Source organism: Triturus cristatus, chromosome 4_2 (genome assembly GCF_964204655.1).
Source record: "Triturus cristatus chromosome 4_2, aTriCri1.1, whole genome shotgun sequence".
Lineage (NCBI taxonomy): Eukaryota > Metazoa > Chordata > Amphibia > Caudata > Salamandridae > Triturus > Triturus cristatus.
Genome location: NC_140586.1, coordinates 288,261,206 through 288,283,909, shown reverse-complemented (window position 1 = coordinate 288,283,909; position 22,704 = coordinate 288,261,206). Strand labels below are relative to the sequence as shown.

General features: G+C 46.8%; 1 protein-coding gene across 1 annotated transcript in view; it reads right to left on the bottom strand.

The window, feature by feature from the left end:
- The window catches only part of LOC146833661 (polyisoprenoid diphosphate/phosphate phosphohydrolase PLPP6-like), an 82,234-nt gene extending 60,616 nt beyond the window's left edge, over nucleotides 1–21,618 (bottom strand). Inside the window, exon 1 of the mRNA XM_085601543.1 lies at nucleotides 21,482–21,618. The gene's annotated coding sequence lies outside the window, so the exon portion shown is untranslated. The remainder of the gene's footprint in view (nucleotides 1–21,481) is intronic.
- Between the last annotated feature and the right edge of the window lie 1,086 nt (nucleotides 21,619–22,704).

The following is a 22,704-nucleotide window of genomic DNA, read 5'->3' as shown; positions in this document are numbered from 1 at the left end:
CACAAGCAAGTTCAGAGACAACGTTGATCAACATAAGAGAGAATCTTTTGGCAGCCTTTGATAATTCCACTTCCTGTATTCTTGATCCCCCTTGACCTCAAAGGAACCCCCTTCTCATCGCAGGCTGCGAGCGAGGCGCCTCTGGAGAAGCAAACCGCGTCTCGAGGCGGGTGCAATCCTTCCACAACCAGAGCAAACCCTGAGGCAAACTTCAATCGGAAGTCCCCGGAGAGAGCACCCTGCCTCTGGGGCGCTCCGAAGCCTCCAGTGTGCGCTGGGGTCCCACGCGGAGGACCCTTGAAATCACAGGCGTCCACAGAAGCACGGAGTCTGGTCCAAACTGAGCTCAGGGCGCTGCGTCCACCCTCTGCCGGCTGCGCAGATCCCACCTCCACCTGCAGGGCGGGCGCTCCAGCCGCCGGGTCCTCCGCAGCTTCCCCGCCACCGAACCGGGCGGTTCTAAAGTAGGCATTTTGTAGGGTTGAAATGCTGCCGGGTTCTCGGCTAAGCGAGCGTGTGATTTTTTTCCTCTTGGGGACCGAGGCCAGTGACTCCTTATGCAGAATTGCTGGACACAAACTTGCCTTAATGTTCTGTGGTCAGTGTATACATACACAGGGCGAATAACACAAGATGGAAAAAATGTGCTCACGTTTGGGTCTCTCTGTCCCTGTGGGGACGTGTGAATGCCCTTCTCAGCGTTTAACCTGCTCCCAAAATGTCTTGCTTTGAACTTGTCGCCTGGATCATTTTTGTCATGGTTAAAAAGTGAATTCGCGGGTATTATGATGTTTATGGTACCAAGCAGGAATCTTTCCGTCACTTACTGAAGATAATACCCAATATTAAATGGAGGGGTGCTGGTTCTAAAGAAGGCATTTTGTAGGGTTGAAATGCTGTCAGTGGCATGTTGGAGTAAGCATGCATATCCAGTGATCTCTCCTTGCTGGTTGCACACGGTGAAATGTATTGAGTGCGGGTGTATTTTATAAGCTTTGTGAAAGTTTAAAATAAAGTAGAATATAAGAAATGCACACCACGAGGCGTCATTTAAAAAGTTCACATTTACACATATTTTAGTTGCTATCGTCACTGCATTGTTAATCACTTCAAAAGCTGCTTACGCCAATTATAAGAATGGTTTGTGGGCATTCATATTTCAGCATGCACACTGCAGGGTGTGAGTCGTGGGTGAATACAAGTTGATTGGCCAAGGAGGCAATTTGATCTTTATATATGTATGCACACTATGCTATTATATACCTAGATACATATATAGACCAACATATATATGCACATATATACACATACGATACATCTGCATATCTAAATAACGAAACCTCTAAATGCATGCATAAATATGCATATTATGTACATTGAAAAATGCTAACACAATAATAAAAACACTTCTAAAAAGAAACACCATTTGCTAAAAAAAATGCTCTAACTTTGACAAAGACGAGACCTGTTGCATTTTTAATGCTTGTTTGTTACACTTAACGCTGTGCGATTTCAAATAGATCAACTGAAAACAACCAGCACTTCACCATGCGCAGCACAGGCACGCCACGTGTTAGAAATCCTGGGTATGCAATCTTTAAAAACACACAAAAGCACCACATGGCTTAGACTCCAAAACTCTCCCAGTCTGCTCCTGCTGAGTGCTCTCTGTTAAGCAGGTCGAAGCTGCATTTATGGTACAAAAGGCAAGTCAAGTGAGGTCAAAATTCGCCTGACTCAGTCAACATGCTTTTAGTAGAAGTAATTTCTGGTAAACAGTGGACTGCACCGCCATCTGGTGGCAGCAGGTAAGTATGACCATTACAAATGCATAGGAGTACAGACACACTCAACATTGGCACAGAGCGCACATTACATACAGTACAGCCGTCTGTACATGAGACAAATGCAAGCACACAACCACCACAGACATGCAGACTACAAGCAGAACAGACGCCCATGCAGCACATTATACAGGGGCTCAGATTGCAGACACATTTACATGTATTATATATAACATTCACATTACCTACAAGGGCAACACAATGACACACAGTGAACACAATTTAGAAGCACACAGAACGAACTGGGTGGCATACAGATATAGGCACATGCGCACTCTATAGATACATGCACAACAAAAGCGCACATACACACTAGATACTACCCAACCACATAAGGTGGCTACAAAGAAAAGCAGTACACACAAAACAGAGGTACACAGACTTTGTTTTTATTAGCTTACACCACAGAGAAGTGCACACACACAAATACACTATCCAGGTTCGTAATTAACAAAGATGCGAACACTACAAACACAGCATTAGTGCACATACAAGGACACATAAACAATGCCCAACGTTATACACAACACTGGCCATAACCCATGGTGACCTGTCACAGTGACATCCTTTGTAGTCCAAGAGGGAGTAGCTGTCATGTGCTTAAAATAGCACCTCCTATTTAGGTTCCTTTCGACTCAAAATGTAGCCATTTTAGTCCCCTGGTTTGCTCTAGTTGCTCGCGCTATCTTTGTTTCGCTCCAGACTGGTTCGTGACTGAGAAGTTTATGCAAAGGTAGTTGCACTATACTTCACAGCTACTCTCAAATTATACAGTAGCGCTATGAAAGAGTAGCACTATAACACGGATAGCGCTTTTCCATGACTTTCAGCAATGCTGAACAGCAACTGTGCTGCTATTTAACATAGCTAAAAGACATTGGCATCGCCAATAGCTCTCGGATTACCAAGACCTTTTGACTTTGCCAATGCTGGTTTAAAGTAGTCGTTGGTGCATTCCTTGATGGCATACCAATGGAAGAGGTGTATAGGGATATGCAGCGGCCAGCATGGCTGATGGTGAGGTTCCAATTGAATTGCTTCAAAAGGAAGGGGCTTTGGAGGATAGGGACTGGAAACATCCGTGATATTCCTCCAAAAGTCAGCGGACAATGGCGTCCGCCCTGAGCCTAAGAAGGTTGGGGATGGGAAACCCCAACTCAGAGACCCCAACCATGCCATCTTGCCCTGGAGGTTTCCAAGCCAATCCCACCGAAACAGACACTAAAAGAAAAATATTGTAACCATGGGTCAAACAATTGATACATGCGTTCAATACTGACGATAAAAGGAACATCCATAAACAATTAAAATACCAGTTCGATCATAAAACCAAAAGAATAATAAGACATAGAACAATCACACAAGATCCATTACTGTATTATGAGCTATTTACAGGGACAACCAGCCTTGTATCTTTATAGCAGCATAAAAACATGACTAACACAAAAACAAATGAATGGTTCATTCAGTAACAGCAAAATAAGAAAAGTAGGTCTGCCTTTGTAAAAAAATTAATTGTTTAAGAACAGGCACTATAAATCTATTTCTAGGATTCTAAAATGCACAAAAACATAAAATGATAAATGTCTGCATTGAGATTGAGTCAACCTGACATGCAATCATGTCCTGGCTAACAACCCAACGTTTTGTAAAGGACAGAAGTGATGCGCTAGACCTAGTCTGAAGCGAGTCAACAGAAAATGATGCCTGAGGGTTAATCTCTGGGGAAAGTAGGGTTCCATACAACTGTTTTAAGTAAATAATGGCTCTTAACCGCTGACTTGGTTAACTCAATGAATTGGTTCGTATAGCCATCCATATCTGCGAGGGACATAATTTAACTGTGTCTTCCAAATAGGGTAAACCAAGCGCTCTCTGATACAAAATGCTGGGACAACTCAAAGGAGCCTCCAACAGGCGTTGCCAGAATCTATTCTCTTGAACCGGGAGAGAAGGTCTCAGCAGAGCCCCATGCCTCGCCCCAGAGCACACAGAAGAAATGCGTTTGTTATTGTAAAGAGAAGTCCAGCATGAAAGAACATTTCCCCCCAGATTTCGAGGCAGAATTAAACACACATGGCTGAGATTGTATAAAAAGCTTTCGCCCAGAGGCAAGATGTTCAGACCATCGTCCTTGGCTGTCAAAGACCACCCCTAGATCAGACAATGCCAGAGTTTTACAAAGAAAGGTGGTTATTGTCTGAAAAAATCTAGATATTGTAAAACGTAGCCCGAGGTCAATACAAAAGATTTGGATACATTAGCTCTGAAGGCCCTATCATTAATTAATTTATTTTATTTGAGGAGTTTTATATAGCACGAACATGATCCGAAGGCGTTAGAGCGCTTTACAGAGTAAGCACAACCGAATAACACGAGGAACATAAAGAGTAAATCAAAATACATAATAACGTACATAGTAATGATACAAAGCCATCAATAAGTTTCTGTAAACCATTTCAGTGTGAGCCATCAATACAACGTTGTCAGCATAGAGAAAGCTGGAACGTAGCTGGTTCTCACAAGAGGCGTGTCCTGGCCCGTACTCAACGAAAAAGGTTGTAAAATCATTACTATAGATTATAAACAGGATGGGAGCGAAAACACAACCCTGCATTACTCTTCTAGCCAATTTAAATGCTTTCTAGCACTCACCATTGCGACAACTCGAACCTTGTCTAACAGACTTGAATGAAGATGGTAAAGAAATTTCAGGATGCCTGCATCAACCTTCATGCTTTTCAGTAAAGACCATAACCTCAGCCTATTAGCTCAGTCGAAAATCCATAAAACCTAATTGCATAGAGTCTTGTAAATTAATCTATATTTTTCAATAAGTAGACGAAAGTTGAGGCACTGTTCAACTGTACACCGCCCTGTCCTAAAACCGTACTCCAAATCAAAAACGAAATTATTCTCATCAGTCCATTTTATGATCATTTCCATTATCACCCTTCAGCCAGTCTTTACTATGGAGTCAATTAACTAAATTAGACAATACCTTTCTGGGCCATTCCTGTTGCTCTTCTTAAAAACTGGGACGAAAATGGATTCGGACGATGAAAGAGGCAAATCAGAGAACATGTGGCATTTAATACTCTAGTGACGACTGCAGCCAGAGATCAAGGTCTTCATTATAAAGATGCATGGAGATTCCATCTTGTCCTAGGACCTTGACTGCTGAGCTCTTGACAATCACCAGTCTTACCTCATCAAGGGAACATTACGTTACATGACTGCCCCGTCTGGAAATAAAAAAAGAAGGTCCGGATTCAAATAGAGGAGAAGAGCTATAAATACTACAAAAAATGGTTGACCCCAAAGTTTGAGTCCAGTACAGGAAGATTGTGGTCCAAGCCCTGATTGTATCAAGGCTGGACTATGTTAGCGTCTTGTATCTGGGCCTCCCGGATTATTTATGAAACCGCCTGCAGGTGGTGCAGAATGCGGCGTCCAGAGCAATTCTCATGGTAGGTCCCAGAGAGCGCATGTCTATCCATCAGAAGTCCCTGCACTGGTTGCCGATCCGGAAGAGGATTCAGTTTAAAGATCTGGCTTTCAGGGCCCTACATGTACTGGAGCCGTCTACATCAGGAAAAGGATTCAGCACTACGTGCCGCAGAGCCCCCTGAGATCTTCATCACAGCTTCTGTTGATGACCCCAATGTTTTCCCGCTCCTGTTTGGGCAGTCGTTCCTTTTAAGTCCTGGCCTCCCGTTATGGAATTGTCTTACATTATCCCTCAGGCAGGTGCAAGATCTTCTTACCTTCAGGAAGCAGTTAAAAACCTGGCTTTTCCTGCAATAGCTTGGTCTGCTGCCCTTCATCTTGTAAGAGTGTTGATGCCTGTTTTGTGGTCCTGTAGCACTGGGACACTCTGTGGAGTAGCCGTGCGCTCTATAAGTACCTATTTTCATTACATTACATTACTTCTAATCTAGAACCCGACTCAATATCAAAAATTATAGTAACTATAACAATCTTCCAGAAGCTTTAGTACCAAAGGACTTTTGATAGAGCCACAATGGTAGAAAAGGAATCACAAGAATATGTGATGTTACATCGCATACGCTACAACGCATGCGATTACAACGCAGTCGTTAAAACGACCGCGTTGTTACAACGCAAACCATTACATCGCAAGTCATTTCTACGACTTGCTGTAGGGGGCGCGCTGGACGTAGGAATAGTATAATTTACTATTCCAACTCCAGCGTGTGCAACAGTAGAGAAGGTTTTGGAATAGTAAATTATTACTATTCCTTAGTTTAGCGCGACCCCTACAACAAATCGTAGAAACAACTTGCGATGTAATTCCTTGCGTTGTAACAACGCGATTTTTGTAACTACCGCGTTGTAATCGCATGCGTTGTAGCGCATGCGATGTAAATGCTGTTTCCCAAATCACGAATAGCAGAATGTGAAGGGCCGATATACTCTAAACATTTAGGTACTTCACAGTAATTAATATGCAAAAAGCTCTTTAAAACATCAGGCGGATTAATACCTGCCACCATTAGCCTAGGGTCAGCGTCTTTGGGGATCTCTTGCCAGGAAGCCTCATAAGGAAGGGCATGTGCAGCTGGAAAGAGAAAAGAATAAGACCAAAGGGTGGCCCAGCCTCGGGTTGGCTCTAATGGACGCAGACTGGCCCTGTCTTGGTCCTGGCAAGTCTGTGCAGCGAGAGCCCAATACGCTGTTTACAGTGGCAGTAAAAAGAGAGATGTGCATCTTCCTCCTCACTCCTCCCCGCACAGATGTCTGGTAGTTGAAGTCACCTTCAGCAAGTTATGCGCAGCAGTAGCACAATACGATTTTTATAGTGCAGAGGTGCCTCCTTCTGTCCCAATGCACCGAATTGTGGTAGTTCGATTCACAAACAAAAAGTAGCCATAAGTGCACCCCCATGACACACATCTAAAAGAAATGCCCAACAGGCGAGCTAAAGGGAGGCCATTGACAGATGATTGAAATAATGGGCTCACTGGCAATGGTTGCGCAGGGGCAAAGAGCTAAATTTTGGTAAAGAGGGTGGTCTGTTCCTGTAACATCAACAACAGGACAACTAAGTGTGGGCTGGAATCCAGCGCTACCAAGACTGTTACAAGTGTGCTTTGGTAACTACGTGGCAGGCGGTAACAAGGAAGAGTCTGGGCTCCAATGTGCATGGAGTTATCACTGTCCTGCTCAATAATTATTTCCTCTCTGGCACGGTAAACAAGACACCAAAGGCATGATGAATCAAGTGGGTTCTGCATCACCCTTTCAGTAGAGTGCTTGCTAGGTAGCAGCTAGCTACATGAGAAGTGTAGGGGCTTCAACTGCAGTAGGGCAAGAAAGAGGACTCAGCAAGTTGGGAGTTAGGAGTCCAAGATTTTAGCATGCACCTTTGCATATATCAAAATCCTGTCTCATCACATCGGCTTTTGCTTAATAAACATCCTTAAGCTGAATCTGTTACTGAGTGTCAACAGCATATAGAGATATGCACATATGAATGGGGGCACACTGTTCCGCTTGGAGGGAGCATCACAAATGTTGCCCTGAAAAGTGGTGAGGACGCTGTTCCCTCAGCATTGAGAGTGACTGGCAAATGCAGGATTCTTTGCAGAGCGTTTGCGAAATTCAACACCAGATGACCGGTCAGATAGTTCCACACCAAGTGGCTAAGCCTACATCAGCAGTGGATCGAGTTCCACTATTAGGGAAGCACTCACATGCAAATGCACAGTACTACCCTCTCCCCCACCCCCAGTCCCACAAGACCACAATGCCATGAGAGTTATTGCTAAAGTTTACTGCAAGACTGGACAATATAATGGGGATGTGATGCTCTGCGCATCCCACGAGATTCACCTGTCAGGAATTAGAAAATCGCAAAAAGCCTACTAGGTTCTGTACACATCATATGATTCTGTGTACAAGGATGCAGAGTTTCTGCAAGTCCTGCCATAACTGCCTTGGACTTGATTTCAACCACAAGTAAGGAGCGGCAAGGGACCTGCTCAGCATTTCCTAGTATAAACTGCTCAGCTTGTCTTTGACTGGGGAACCTATTTCTGTGGTCACTCATGCACTACCTCGGGCCAAATCATATCTTCTGCATAAGAACCACACACAAACACATGGGCTTTGGGAGAGTTTTAATCCACCCAGTAGAGCATGCAGTCGACTCTGAATACTTCCAAGAAAAGGCAATAAGGAAATGCAAACTGTGAAACCATCCTTTCGAAAGATTTAAAAATTGACCTAGTCTAGGACACCCCCCGCGCCGCACGGCCACCAGCTGCTGCGTGTGCCTCCCCGCCTGCCTGCCTCTGAGCTCCGGCTGCCGCCGCGTGACCACGCCCCCTGCCATCGAGCGGCATGGTCTGTGCTCGCTTCCTGAATTGTACCGCTGTTTTGTGTAATTGTATCTTGCTGTATATTGTTATTTTGTCCCCCCCCGTTGCCTTTTTGCCGGATTTGTTCCTTGTCTGCCCCTGTCTCATCCCTCCCCACTTCCCGCCACCGCCGCTAACCCCGCCCCTTTCTTCATTCTGTACCCTCCCCGCTCCCGCCTCCCAGCTGCTCCGCCCCCCCTCGCACTTGGCCATATATGGCGACCGTGCGACGCAGGTGAGTGTGACCTAGTCCAGGACACCCCCCGCGCCGCACGGCCACCAGCTGCTGCGTGTGCCTCCCCGCCTGCCTGCCTCTGAGCTCCGGCTGCCGCCGCGTGACCACGCCCCCTGCCATCGAGCGGCGTGGTCTGTGCTCGCTTCCTGAATTGTACCGCTGTTTTGTGTAATTGTATCTTGCTGTATATTGTTATTTTGTCCCCCCCTGTTGCCTTTTTGCCGGATTTGTTCCTTGTCTGCCCCTGTCTCATCCCTCCCCGCTTCCCGCCACCGCCGCTAACCCCGCCCCTTTCTTCATTCTGTACCCTCCCCGCTCCCGCCTCCCAGCTGCTCCGCCCCCCCTCGCACTTGGCCATATATGGCGACCGTGCGACGCAGGTGAGTGTGACCTAGTCTAGGACACCCCCGCGCCGCACGGCCACCAGCTGCTGCGTGTGCCTCCCCGCCTGCCTGCCTCTGAGCTCCGGCTGCCGCCGCGTGACCACGCCCCCTGCCATCAAGCAGCGTGGTCTGTGCTCGCTTCCTGAATTGTACCGCTGTTTTGTGTAATTGTATCTTGCTGTATATTGTTATTTTGTCCCCCCCTGTTGCCTTTTTGCCGGATTTGTTCCTTGTCTGCCCCTGTCTCATCCCTCCCCGCTTCCCGCCACCGCCGCTAACCCCGCCCCTTTCTTCATTCTGTACCCTCCCCGCTCCCGCCTCCCAGCTGCTCCGCCCCCCCCTCGCATTTCGCCATATATGGCGACCGTGCGAACGCGCAGCGGTCACGCGCAGCGGGTGCGCCGATTGTGCGCCGAAGGCGCGCCAAAGGTAAGCCCGTCTGCGCCCGTCCGCGCTTGGACCGCGCCCAGGGCTAGGACCCCTGGCCCTCGAGGACCCCGGCCCACCCGCCTGACGTACACCGCCGCCACCCTCAACGCACTCAACACCGGCCGATTCCCAGGATGCCACCAAGCCACCCCGAGACGCACCCACGGATCCTTCAGCTGCCTCACCTGCAAGTTCACCTGCATCCGGACCTGCCCCACACCAGCGCCCGCCAAGCCGAACACCAGCAGCAACCACCTCAAGTGCATCCTGCTCAACACCCGCTCCATCCACAGACACGCCATCGAACTCTGGAACCTCCTCGACACCACAGCCCCTGACGTTGCCTTCCTCACGGAGACCTGGATGAACGCCTCTTCAGCGCCCGACATCGCCATCGCCATCCCAGAGGGATACAAGATCACCCGGAGGGACCGCACTGCCAACCAGATGAGAGGAGGCATCGCCGTCATCCACAGGAACACCATCCGCATCACGACCAGCACCGACGACACCTTAACGACCGCCGAACACCTGCACTTCCAGATACACACCGACCCGAAGACCACCCTCAGAGGCACCCTGATCTACCGACCCCCGGGACCACGCACACAATTCAGCGAGGACATCGCCGACTTCATCAACCCGCATGCTCTCCCCTCCGCTGACTACATCCTCCTGGGGGACCTCAACTTCCACCTGGAGAACAACAACGACCGCAACACCACCACCCTGCTCGACAACCTCGCCAACCTCGGACTCAAGCAACTGGTGTCCACCCCCACCCACCTCGCCAGACACACACTCGACGCCATCTTCTCATCCAGCAAAGACATCGCCTTCAGCCACGCCACAGGACTCCACTGGACGGACCACAGCTGCGTCCACTTCACCTTCAAAAGAACGACGATCCACCACCACCAACGACAGGTTGCTCGTAGAAGCTGGAACAAGATCACAGCCGACCAGCTCGCCGCTTCCCTGAGCCAGCACCCGCCTACCAGCTCAGCGAACCCCAGCCAGGCCGCCGACAACCTCACGAAGTGGATCAGCAACTGCGCGGACGAACTCGCCCCTCTGAGGACCCCGCCCAGCAGACCCGCCAGCAAGAAAGCCCCATGGTTCACCGACGAACTCAAGAGCTCCAAGAAGATCTGCCGAGCCCTCGAGAAAGTCTGGAGAAGGGAACCAACACCAGACAACATGACCACCCTCAAGATTGCCACCCGGAAGCACCACCAACTGATCCGCGCCGCCAAGAAAACTGCATTCAAGGACCGGCTGGACAACAACGCACACAACTGCAAGGAACTCTTCAACATCGTGAAAGAGCTCTCCAACCCCAACGCCGGAAACAACGACATCACCCCATCGCAAGACCTCTGCAACTCCCTCGCCTCCTACTTCCACAACAAGATCTCGGACATACACAACAGCTTCAGCTGTCAACCGACGCACGCCACGACCACAGCAACGCCGCCCACCACCACCCTCCGCGCCTGGACTCCGATCAGCACCGAAGACACCGTCCGCATGATGAACTCCGTCCACTCCGGATCTCCGACCGACCCCTGCCCTCACCACGTTTTCAACAAGGCCGACGCTGTCATCGCACCCCACCTGCGGGACATTGTCAACACCTCCTTCGACACCGCCACCTTCCCTGAGAGCTGGAAGCACGCCGAACTCAGCGCTCTACTCAAGAAACCTACAGCGGACCCCACCGATCTCAAGAACTACCGCCCCATCTCGCTCCTCCCGTTTCCAGCCAAAGTCATCGAGAAGACCGTCAACAAACAGCTGGCCGCCTTCCTCGAGACGAATGGGTCCCTCGACCCCTCACAGTCTGGCTTCCGAGCCAACCACAGCACAGAGACCGCCCTCATCGCCGCCACCGACGACATCCGAGCCCTGATGGACAACGGAGAAACAGCGGCCCTCATCCTCCTAGACCTCTCCGCGGCTTTCGACACGGTCTGCCACCGCACCCTAGTGCAGCGCCTCAGCAACATCGGAATCCAGGAGAAGGCACTGGATTGGATCGTCTCCTTCCTCGACGGAAGAACACAGAGAGTCCGCCTACCACCGTACAAGTCAGAGGCCACCGAAGTCATCTGCGGCGTCCCTCAAGGATCCTCGCTGAGCCCCACCCTCTTCAACGTCTACATGAGCCCCCTCGCGGCCATCGCACGCCAACACAACCTCAACATAATCTCCTACGCCGATGACACCCAGCTGATCCTCTCCCTGACCAACGACCCCGCCGCCGCCAGATGTAGCCGAGTGGATGACGACCAGCCGCCTGAAACTGAACTCAGACAAGACGGAGGTCCTCATCCTGGGCTCCTCGCCCTCCGCATGGGACGACTCCTGGTGGCCCCCCGCCCTGGGCACCGCACCCAAACCGACGGACCACGCACGCAACCTGGGCTTCATCCTGGACTCCTCCCTCTCCATGACCAGACAAGTCAACGCCGTCTCCTCGTCGTGCTTCAACATCCTGCGCATGCTACGGAAGATCTTCTGGTGGATCCCCACGGAGACCAGGAAGACGGTCACCCAGGCCCTCTTAACACTGCAGCGAGCCTTTAATAGCCGGTATAGCCCGCTACGGCGGGCTATAAGGCTATATGATGTAGTGCGTTCAGTTAATGGCAGCATAACGAAGAATAAAGATGTGAATTACATTAGCGTGCTCCACAGCTGGGGTGGACGTGACAACTGGCGACGAGGATGGGATTTGTGCCCCGAAGAAGCAAGATTGCTCTCCCTGAGAGTTTGTTGAGGTCCAGCAAACTGCTCATGCATTCCACGTGCGCCTCAACAAGCAGTCTGCAGTTGGTGTATGTGGAGTCAAAGCGCAGCTCTACCTCTTACAAGGCTCTCGAAGAAGGTGAAGACCCTACAGAGGAGCACAATCTGAAAGCTCTGCATAAGCCTACTGGTAAGGCCAAAGGAAGAGATACTGCGCTATAGTGTAACACAGAGCCATCGTCCATACAAAGCAGAAATGCTAAAGGTAGCGGCAACCAGGTATGAAGAAGCACTAAAGGCAGAGACAGCCAAGTGGAAGAAAGTGCTAGAGGCATAGACGACCAGGCACAAAGAAACGCTAAAGGCCACGACAACCAGGTACAATGCACAATGTTGAGAGTGGTGACGAGCGTGTGCAAGACCGTTACTCACTGTCAAGAAAGTATAATGACACAGATGTAAGCACACAGCTGATGCTTACAGAAGGTTCAGGTCCAAATGAAAAGCGACCATGTCAGGACAGCATATACTTTCAACATCAGTAAGTACCAACACATGTTATGATGCTGCTGTGTTCCTGAAACCACCACCGCCAAAAAGTAGAATATTGGCGTTAGCTGGACTACATGGATCTAAACATTTGATGACTTCATAGATGCTTTAGAAGAAGTAGATGACAAAAAGATCATCAAGTAATTAAAGAACCTTGCAGGTGATGCAGTGAAAAAAGTGATAAGAAGATATCACAAGCTGATGAAATATCGTACGGTCAAATCAAGGAAACGTTGGAAGCCAAGTTCAACCCAATGCCGAATGTCAACTATGAAAGGAACATTTTCAACCAGGCAAAACAGCAAGCTGGTGAAACCATGGATGGGTTTGACAAAAGACTTGATAAACTCATCAAGCACAGCAATTTCAATGAAGTCAATGACAAAGAAGCTATGCGTCTCAGAGTCATCGACGGTTGTCTCTCCGATTCATTTAGAGGACGTATGCTGAGTTAGAAACCCAGTCTAGGAAAGGTACTCCTGGCAGCAGGAACAGAAGAACGTGCAGATCCATAGGCTGCTCATAAGGAAATGGAACGACCCAGAATGAATCAGTGTTGATCATGAAAAGTAAGCAAAAACACAAAGTGGAGGACCAGAAGATGATGTCTCAGAAGAAAAAGAAATTGTGTTTCCGACGTGGATTCTCATTTCCACATGACAGTTAATGTCCCGACATTGGACAGATATGCATAGGCTGTGGGAGAAAAAAACATTTCATAACTGTCTGCAAAGCAAAAGGGAAACTAAGTACATCACAATGACAAGAGAAAATGGACACAAAAAAGTTCTACAAGCATTCTAGCCACGGCTACAAGGCCAATCAGCAACATCAATAGAGGCAAGTAGAGACTAAACGAAGTCGATCATCATCAAATTCAACAACCAAAGAGACTTCAAAGTCATCATCAAGCAACAGTGAAGAAAATGGATATGCAATGGTGACATTGACCGCAGAAAGACAGGCATATGCAGGATTGGCTGCTTGCAAACAAGAACACAAGTCAAAGAGAGTTCACCACATGAAGCAGCCAAACTCATTTGGCCGGTTCCCCAAGATCACGCTAAAGGTCAATGGCTGCCCGACAACTTTCATTATAGACAGTGGTGCATCGATCAATATCATGCCAGTAGAAAGATACAATGAATTGTCTCCGGTACCACGGCTAACACCATTGAAAATAAAGGTGTACACATGGGCTGCCTCTATGCCGTTGCAAAGTCAAATGTCATTTGTAGCGACCATGAAGCATAAGATAACAGTACAAGCACCAATTCATGTTCTCCAGGGTACTTTGTCAAGTGCATGTCTACTCAGTTTCATCACTGCTGCAGACATGAGACTGATATCCACCAACTACAACCTCAATGCACATTCTGATATAGTGAGTCAATTCCCATAATTGTTTCATGGACTAGGGAAACTCTAGAAAATCAAGGTGTAACTTTACATTAATGAGGATATTCGTTCTGTTGCTCAGCGACACTGTTGGATTGCTTTTCATTTACAGGAGGCCAGTGATAAAGAACTACAAACATTATTAAAGCATGACATCATCAAGCACTCTACTGGTCCAACGCCATGGGTTTCGCCCATAGTGGTAGTGCCACAAAAGGATAGTGGAGGTGCAGTGTGCATTTGTGTTGATATGCTCCAGGTCAACAAAGCAATCGAGAGAGAAAGACATCCATGTCCAAACAAAGTAGACATGATTACAGAGCTGAATGGCGCCAGTCTTCTCTCGTCTTGATTTGAACAAAGGATACCATCAACTTCAGTTGGAAGAGAACTGTAGGTACATTACTACTTTTTCAACTCATGTTCGTTTGTTTAGATACAAAAGACTCAGCTTTGGTGTGTCGTCGGCCACAGGGTTTTTTCAGGATGTCATTCCTGGAATAATTCAACCCATCACACATGGTTTTAACTACAGTGATGATATACTAGTGTTTGGGGCCACATGAAAGGAGCATGACAAACGTCTTACACAAGTATGCCATCTGCTTGCTGATGCAGGTCTCACTTTAAATGTAGAAAAGTTTGAGTTTCACAAAACCAAACTCAAACTCTTTGAGCATGTATTCTCTGAAGGGTGAATGACACCTGACCATGAAAAGTTACAAGCATTGTCATCCACTTGCCCCCCCGCCCGATTTAACCATGATGCGATCCTTCTTAGGCATGACCAGCTATTGCTCCAGATACATTTGTGATGTTGCCATGGTGAGTGTCCCGTTAATAGACTCAAAGAAGAACATTCCCTTCCAGTGGTCCTCTGAATGTGACTGAAGTTTCAAGAAAATCAAACATGCAATTGAAAATGCAACTGAAATATCTTACTTTCATCCAAAGTTCCATACTAAGATTGTAGTAGACAAGCCCGGTGGGGTTGGGCGTGATCCTTGCTCAACACAATGCACAGCCAAATTCTCAGAGACACATTGTGGCCTATGCCAGCAAATGTCTACCTCAGACTGAACATGCCTATTGTCAGCCAGAAAAAGATAGCCTGGCTGTAGAATGGGCTTGTGAATATTTTCATGTGTTTCTGTACAGAAAGCTTTTCACCCTTGTCACTGACCACCAAGGGTTGCTCACCATTTTCGAAAATCCAAAAGCTAAGATGCCCCTCGCATCGAGAGGTGGGAATTGCAATTGCAAGAGTATGATTACACCAATGTGCATAAGTCAGGGAAGGATAAAAAAAACCAGCAGATTACTTCTCACGAGTGTCGCTACAGCCTCACAGTACAACATCTAAAGCGGCTGAAGCATACATCTATTTCATAGTAAAGTCCAGTACCCCAGCAGCTCTATCAATTAAGCAGATCATTGCTGCTACAAACGCAGAGAGACATGCTCACACTCAAGAATATAATTGTAATGCAATCAAGGAGAAAGCATACTCCACCTCTCACAGATGACAGTGAATATTAAAAATTCTAAAATGTGCAGGAAGAACTTTCTGTCACTCAAGAAGGTATCATACGATAAGGTTTGAGAATTGTCATATCAGAGAGCTTGAGACAACAAGTCATTGACCTGGCACAGACAGGGCATTGTAGCAACCAAGAAACCCCTCGGAGACAGTAAGGTTTTCTCACCTTGACGAATGAGTCGAGAAGGAACTGAAAGCATGTCACCTGTGTAACTGCTTATCTCCCAAGACAATACAGCATCCGCTAAACATGTCTGACCTTCCTAAACAAGCGTGGGAGAAAACTGCAGTTGATTTCTTTGGACATTTAAACAATGGCCATCATCTCATGGTAGTTATTGATAAGTACTCATGTTTTCCAGTCAAGACAAAGTCATTGAGAGGCAGGATGATATTTTTGCAGCGTGGGATGTTACCTCCATTCTCAAATTTGACAACAGTCCACCCTTCAATTGCAGAGAGTTTAAAGACTTTCTTAGTCACTTGAATGTCAAGCATCAGAAAACCACAGCTCTCTGGCCACAGGCAAATTGTACTGTTCAATGATAAATGGGCACCCCACGAAGGAATCAAACTCAAGTCATCCTTATGTCCAGCCCTTTGTGCCTATCGGCCATCTCCCCATTCCACAAAAGGTGAGAGCCCTGCCACCTTGCTGTTAAGTAGAGCCACTGGGACAAAGCTACCACAATGGACCATGAGCCGAGTAATAGGCACTGTTTAGATTGTGTCTTGGACACTTCTTGCAAAAGCAAGATGAAGGCGTATGCAACTAAGCATAGATGAACTAGTGGTATGGTTTTCAAAGAAGGAGACCGGGTCCTGGTCAAACAAAAATGGAAATGCATATCTGACGCTCCTTTTGATGCTGATCCATTGAGAGCTGTGACAACTAAAGGACATATGGTGACCGCTCAACATCCCAGCAAGCCCATTATGAGAGACTCATCACATTTTAAGCATCTACCTCCATGTTTGGCGACTCCAGACATCACGAGTGATACAAGCCCAACTGAGTTCCCAAAGCAAGAATCTGAGTCTACATGCAAGTGCAACTCCTTCTGGATCTCGATCTGGAAGATTGGTGCGAGCACCTCGATGACTCATTGAGGAACTCTAATGTATATATGTTGTCTGTACTTTTATTTAACAAAGGGAGAGATGTAGTGTTGTGTGATCATGTACAATATGACCATTGTGGTCCTTGCGGGCCTTACAAAGTTACGTAATCGGTTATGAGGTATCTGGGTGTGGTCAATAAATGTATGACACAGTGCTTTTCAGTTACTGGTTGCATGTTAAAGAATAAAGACTTGTATTACAGAGCTCTGAGTGTGGCGTGCTCATTTGCATGCTCCAGAGCTGAGGTAGACTCAACAGATACCTCAAATGAATCATGGCTGACAAGAAGGGTGCTACCAAGCAGGACAATTTAGGAAATTCCTTTTGGTAAAAGCTTTATGGTAAATGGGTTGGCCTCTCATTTTAAAGTGTCAATCATCTAACAATGAAATCTCGAATTACCAATACTGTATCCGTTTGGGAGTCCCAGGTTATTTGCTTATGGCAAACGATATTAAGGATGAAATAGCTATGTTTTAACTTACCCCCCAAAGTCCTGCTTAATGGTTGAGACACTACTTGGTAACAAGAATAGTCTCATGTATTTTGGGAACTGTGGTCAGACTTTGCTTCAATTTACTTAATTAGATTGACACCTATGAGCAAAGATTTGTAAGTAAAAAGTTCAGTAACGGAAATATTGAATCTGTGATACATAGAGTGATATGTCCACCTTAACCCCAGCCCATCTAGCTAATTTTGGAGCAGGTCCAGTCCTTCTGTGTTTCACATAAGGGAAAACTGACTTTTGTGTACGAAACTGTTGTGACATTATAAGATACATAACTCTCCTAAAAGGGAAGCAAACTTTATAAAACAGTTTTTAGCCTCCCAATTCAGTAAGTCAAGAACAGATTAGATGAGAATTGATCACTCACTTGCAATAGGATAGTGGTACAAACGAAATAAAAGCAGATAAGAACTCATTCAAGGGCCTTCTTGGGCAGGATTCCGATTTCGCAGACAGCACTTTGTGACACACTGCCACAAATACCACGTGTTAGACCTGGCACCATTAGCGTGGGTCTCCCTTCCATTTTTTGCTGTTGCCTAATGTGTTTTGCTGGTATTAGCTGCTCAGAGCACTGTGCCACTGCCAACCAGTGCCACAGTGCAAGTGCTCCCTGTGTAAATTGCTATATTGATTGGATTCCATGATTGGCTTATTTGGTTTACTGTCAGACCCTAGTACAGTGCACCAGGAGTGCCCAGGGCTTGTAAATCCAAATGCTGCTTGTGGGCTTGCAGCACTGGTTGTGCCACCCACAGAAGCAGCCTTGTAAAGTGTCTCTAAGGTCTGCCATTGCAGAGCCTGCATGCAGTCTGGTACTGTCATGCTGACTGGGCAAGTGCACCCACTTGCCAGTCCCTAAACCTTCCCTTAACGTCATATTAGTCACCCCTATGATAGGCCCAAGGGCAGGATGCATTGTAAGTATAAGGTAGGACAAGCCCTGGTGGGTGTGGCATGTCCTAATAGTGAATTACAGCCATTTTCGTTATTCACTATTGCAAGGCTACCTGTTCTCCATAGGCCAGAATGGGCTGTTAGAATTATTACAATCTATAATCCTAGCAGACTCAGAGAACATGGTAGAAATTCGAGTTTAGTATGCCTGAACTCAGAATAATAAAATACATATTTTAGTAAAGGTTATTTTAATATTCTCTGTTTGCAAATACCACTTTTAGAAAGTTGGTATTTGCTTGCCTAACCATTTCAGCCCGCCTCTGCTAGGATGTGTATCTGCTGTCTGGTTTCTATGAGTGACAGGGCTGGGGAATTCCAGGAGACATGCTGGGGCAGCCCGGTGGTGAATAGAGAGATTTACATCCAGATGGGTGGGAGGAGTACACTTGGACTCTGAATAGGTCTGTGCCTTTCCACCACAATGCTGGCTCCACCTCCTGTGGAGTGTCTGATGTCTCTGCCCTGCACACTGAAAGAAAAGCCAGAGTCATGTCAACAGAGTGCTCCAGAACTGGTTTAAACTAGGCACAGGCCTCTCTACCCCAGAGGAACAAAGGATTTAGGGGTATAAGTATTGGGACCCTGCTCCAAAAAAATTAGATCCAGATTTGCCAAGAAGAAACCTCTGCCTGAAAAGAAGGAACTGGGAAAGCTGAAGGAGGAAAACTGTCCCTGACCTGGGGGATTGGCCTGCAGTGGTTGCCTTGCTGCTGAAGGAGAGGAGAAAGACTCAAAGACTTTATTGTTAACTTGTGCAAAAGATCTCCAAGGGCTTGTGAGTGAGCTTGCCCCCCTGAACGAAGTCCCAGGACCAGTGGACTTCACCCGCCTTGAGGAGAGCTGCTGGAAACGCTGTTTTCCCCGTAGCTCCGAGGCAGGGAGCTGTGTGCGCCTCGTAGGATCTACTCGAACTCTGTGAAACCCCGTGCCAAGCCGTCAGCCTCAAGCAACGTGACTCTGAGCCCAACGACCCGCTCAAGTGCCGTCAACGAGCCGTAGCTCGCACCGTGACAGGGGAACCACGCACCGCACTTCGCTTCACCCCTTCGAGCCGCACTGATCACCGCGCACCCTGCCGCTGATGTCAAATCTACAATCGCGCTGAAAGGTGGAGTACGCTTTGCCCATCCGCGTCGTACTGGCCGCCTCGCACCGCGCTTAAAGACTGAAAGGCGCCAGCTCCCAAGGTACGGCTCGTACGCCGCAACGTAAAGAGATCGCACCGCACCAGGCACCGTCCCCTCAAACAACGCGGCTCTGAGTTTCAAAAAACCTGCACTGAGGACGTCTACGAGCCGTAGCTCGCACCGTGACAGGAGGACATCGCCGCGTACAACGCTTTCTTTTGCATCGCCCCGTCCGTGCCGGACACATCAAACTAAGGTACTGTGAACGACTCGCACTGCATTTGTGTGCGCATTAGACAGGAGCGTCCGCTGCGCCGGTTAGACTCTTTTGGGCATTTTCATCACCGTGAGAGCCAGACAAAGGGTGCGAAGCACACAGAACTCTAAGATAAGCATTTTTAAACCAGAACTCTTTATTGCTGACAGTATTGTGGTTTATTTTTGTCGTTATGTGGTCTTGTGCTAAGTCTTACATAAAAGCTAAACTATTTTTGATATAATACGAGTGTGGTGTCCATTTGTGGTGTTGTCACTAAGTTACTGTATGTGGTCACAAATGCTTAACCTACAACGCCTCTGAAATATGCCTTGACTGCTCGCGCCAAGCTACCTAGAGGGTGAGCAGGGGTTATTTTGAGAGGGTAATCCCCTTGTCCTGACTAGAGGAGAGGGTCCCTGCTTGTCACAAGTACCTACCTGTGCCAACCAGAGACCCCCAAATCTAACGCCACACTATTAGAACTCAAAACGAAAACTCTCTGTGAATAAAATCCCTCCTACGGAAGCCTTAAGCAGCTATTGAAAAAGGCATTAATTAGTCAATCGAAACAAAAATATCTGGAATACTTCAAAATGAAGGCACACAGCAAGCTAGTCATAACGAAGCTATGAATTAACAAAGCGCCATTTACATTTTAATCCTGGTCTTTCATGAAGATAAAATATTCTGTTTATACACCTGTGCTTCTGACTATTTGACATAGGGAAGGTAACACAATCCTGGAGATACAAGAGACAAAGTTCGTCCTGCCATTTTTAATTTTACAAAAAAAGTGACACTTGCCTATGTTGTATGCCGCTGCTTGGCCTATGCATTTGACCCAAAAAAGTTTTAAATTCAAACATTTCGGAAAGCGAATCTAAGACGCTACATAAATGCAATTTATGTGTGTTTTAACAGCACTGAATGCCCTTTTCCAAGTGAATTTGTAAAGTTCATGAATACTTGGTGGTTTTTAATACTGTGGATACCATTTATGTTACTGATTAAAATGATTGTAAATACGGATGGGCTTTAATTAATTATCAATAAAATGATTTCCTTCATTCTCCCAGATGGGGAGAACTCACGAAAAAACATGGTGTTGCAACACAGTCTTAAAACAAAGTAAGAATAGTCAAGCTGGAGAGGGTGTCATACCCCCATGCAATCTCCATGCTTCCTTCATCCATGACAAACAGGTGACAATAGAAGTCTGCACATTCCCACACATCTCTGTTGTGTAGTATGTAAATACATACAGCATCCACCAGGTGGTTCTCAAGTGCATAGGTGGAAACCCTGTTCAACTTACAAAGAAAACAATAAAAAAAAAGCCTTATTAGTGAATCAGCGTACCATCATCCTCGACAAACATTGAAAATGAAAATACACTCGTATGTGTTCAATCACTCCCAAACCATGCATCAGAATGTCACGGAGGCAAGTGCTTTTTCAAAGTCTCCTGTCAAATCCTCAAGGAACAGGAAGCGCCAAGCCAATGCAGAAGACGTCGAGTTCGGGAAGACCTGTACTCTCTACACTGCACTAATTTTTTTAAAAAAGTAGGATATACTCTGAATCTTAAACTGGGGCATTTAATGTCATACAAGAAAAGATCCATGGAAATAATATTTCAAATTAAAAGGCAACATTCTTGAGCTCAAAGCGAATTGGTGTTTGAATACGACCAAACATTCAAACACTATATATCATCATTTAAAAAGCAGAGCAATTCTGCTCAATAAGTGTCTTTAATTTTCTTTTCCAGCAAGTCTCACTGGAAAGAAATGTCTATTCCATTTCCTGTAGAGCAGGATGCAGAAGCAGGTGTGTCGGCAGCAGTCGGCGGACACTGAAGAACGGAAACACATTTCAGAGGACCACGGACAGACAATTATATCAAAAGGAGGGGGTGGTAAAGACTGAATATTTAGTGAAGAGGGGTATTAAGCTTGCAGTGGCGTGTGTCACCTGCTGCGCCTACCTGCTGCTGCACCAGGAGGTGGTAGGATGGGAGGAAGAGCTCCCCGCCAGCCCTGTGCCCACAGGTAGCCTGAGATCAGCACCCTGCCGCAAGGGACGCTACGTGCTGCACCTTTCTCTGACAGCTCTCCTAACCAGGGTTATGCGCGATTCCCCGTGTGCTCACGATGAACAGGGTGGCCATGTCGGAACTGTTAAACGTTGTATTCGTGGAACTGATATGTATGGAGAAATCTTTAATTTACGTATCTAATAACGTACACTTCAAAGACATTCACCGCGATATCTTTTTCAAAACGATGTTCACTGTTCTCGATACGAGTCTATATTGCTGTACAAAAAATGGGGTGGCATGACATGTTTTAACCGTTCCATTAACGTGAAACAATGTTGTGTTCAGCAAGTTATTTCAAAATATAAGCATGTCGCTTCGATAAACACAACTGACTTCCTCGGAAGCCGCCTTTCTGTTAATATGGTTGGACAAACTCCAAGATCTACCTAGCCAAAGGACGTCGTTGCAATGACAGGTCTTTGACAGGTCTTCCTTTCAACACAGCAGGCACCTTCACACAGTAGACACGGCCACCTAGCATTTGGGCGAAGAGAAGCCCATCTATGAGCCAACAAAATGTTTTTCATGTTTTTAAATCGATGGGCATAACTCTATAATTATTATGCATAATTTGTACAAATCATATTTCTTATATGTATATGAAAACCAATATCACATTTTGATTAAAAAAAGCAAAAGACGTATGTAAAACCTTTACAAATTGAAACATGTTTAGATTGTAGCACCAAACTACCACTGCCTAGGTGAAATAGAAGTTTCTTCCATTCAAATATGGCCGCTTTGTTTCCGCCAGGCTCATCTGTCATTCGACTCTGCAGTGTTTTGGGGCTTTCTTCTATTTCCCTCAATGCCGACGACCGGCGGCGGCGGCATAACGGCATTGGATTCTTCTCCTGCTGCTTGCTACCGTGACACGTTGATGAGGGAAAAGCCCGTTCTTTGCAGCTTTCCTATGACTCGTTCTTGTTGCTTAGGCTACCCACTATTGTTAAAAGTAAATTATAGCTCGTTCGGTGACTCCATCTTTGCGCTGCAATCGGTTTAATGAGCGTCTCACTGAGCTCAAATTCCGCAGCTCTGTTATGTGTGCCTGGTACAGATGCGGGAGCCTGGATGCTTAGAACACCGGGCCCTGTTTTCCGTTGTCA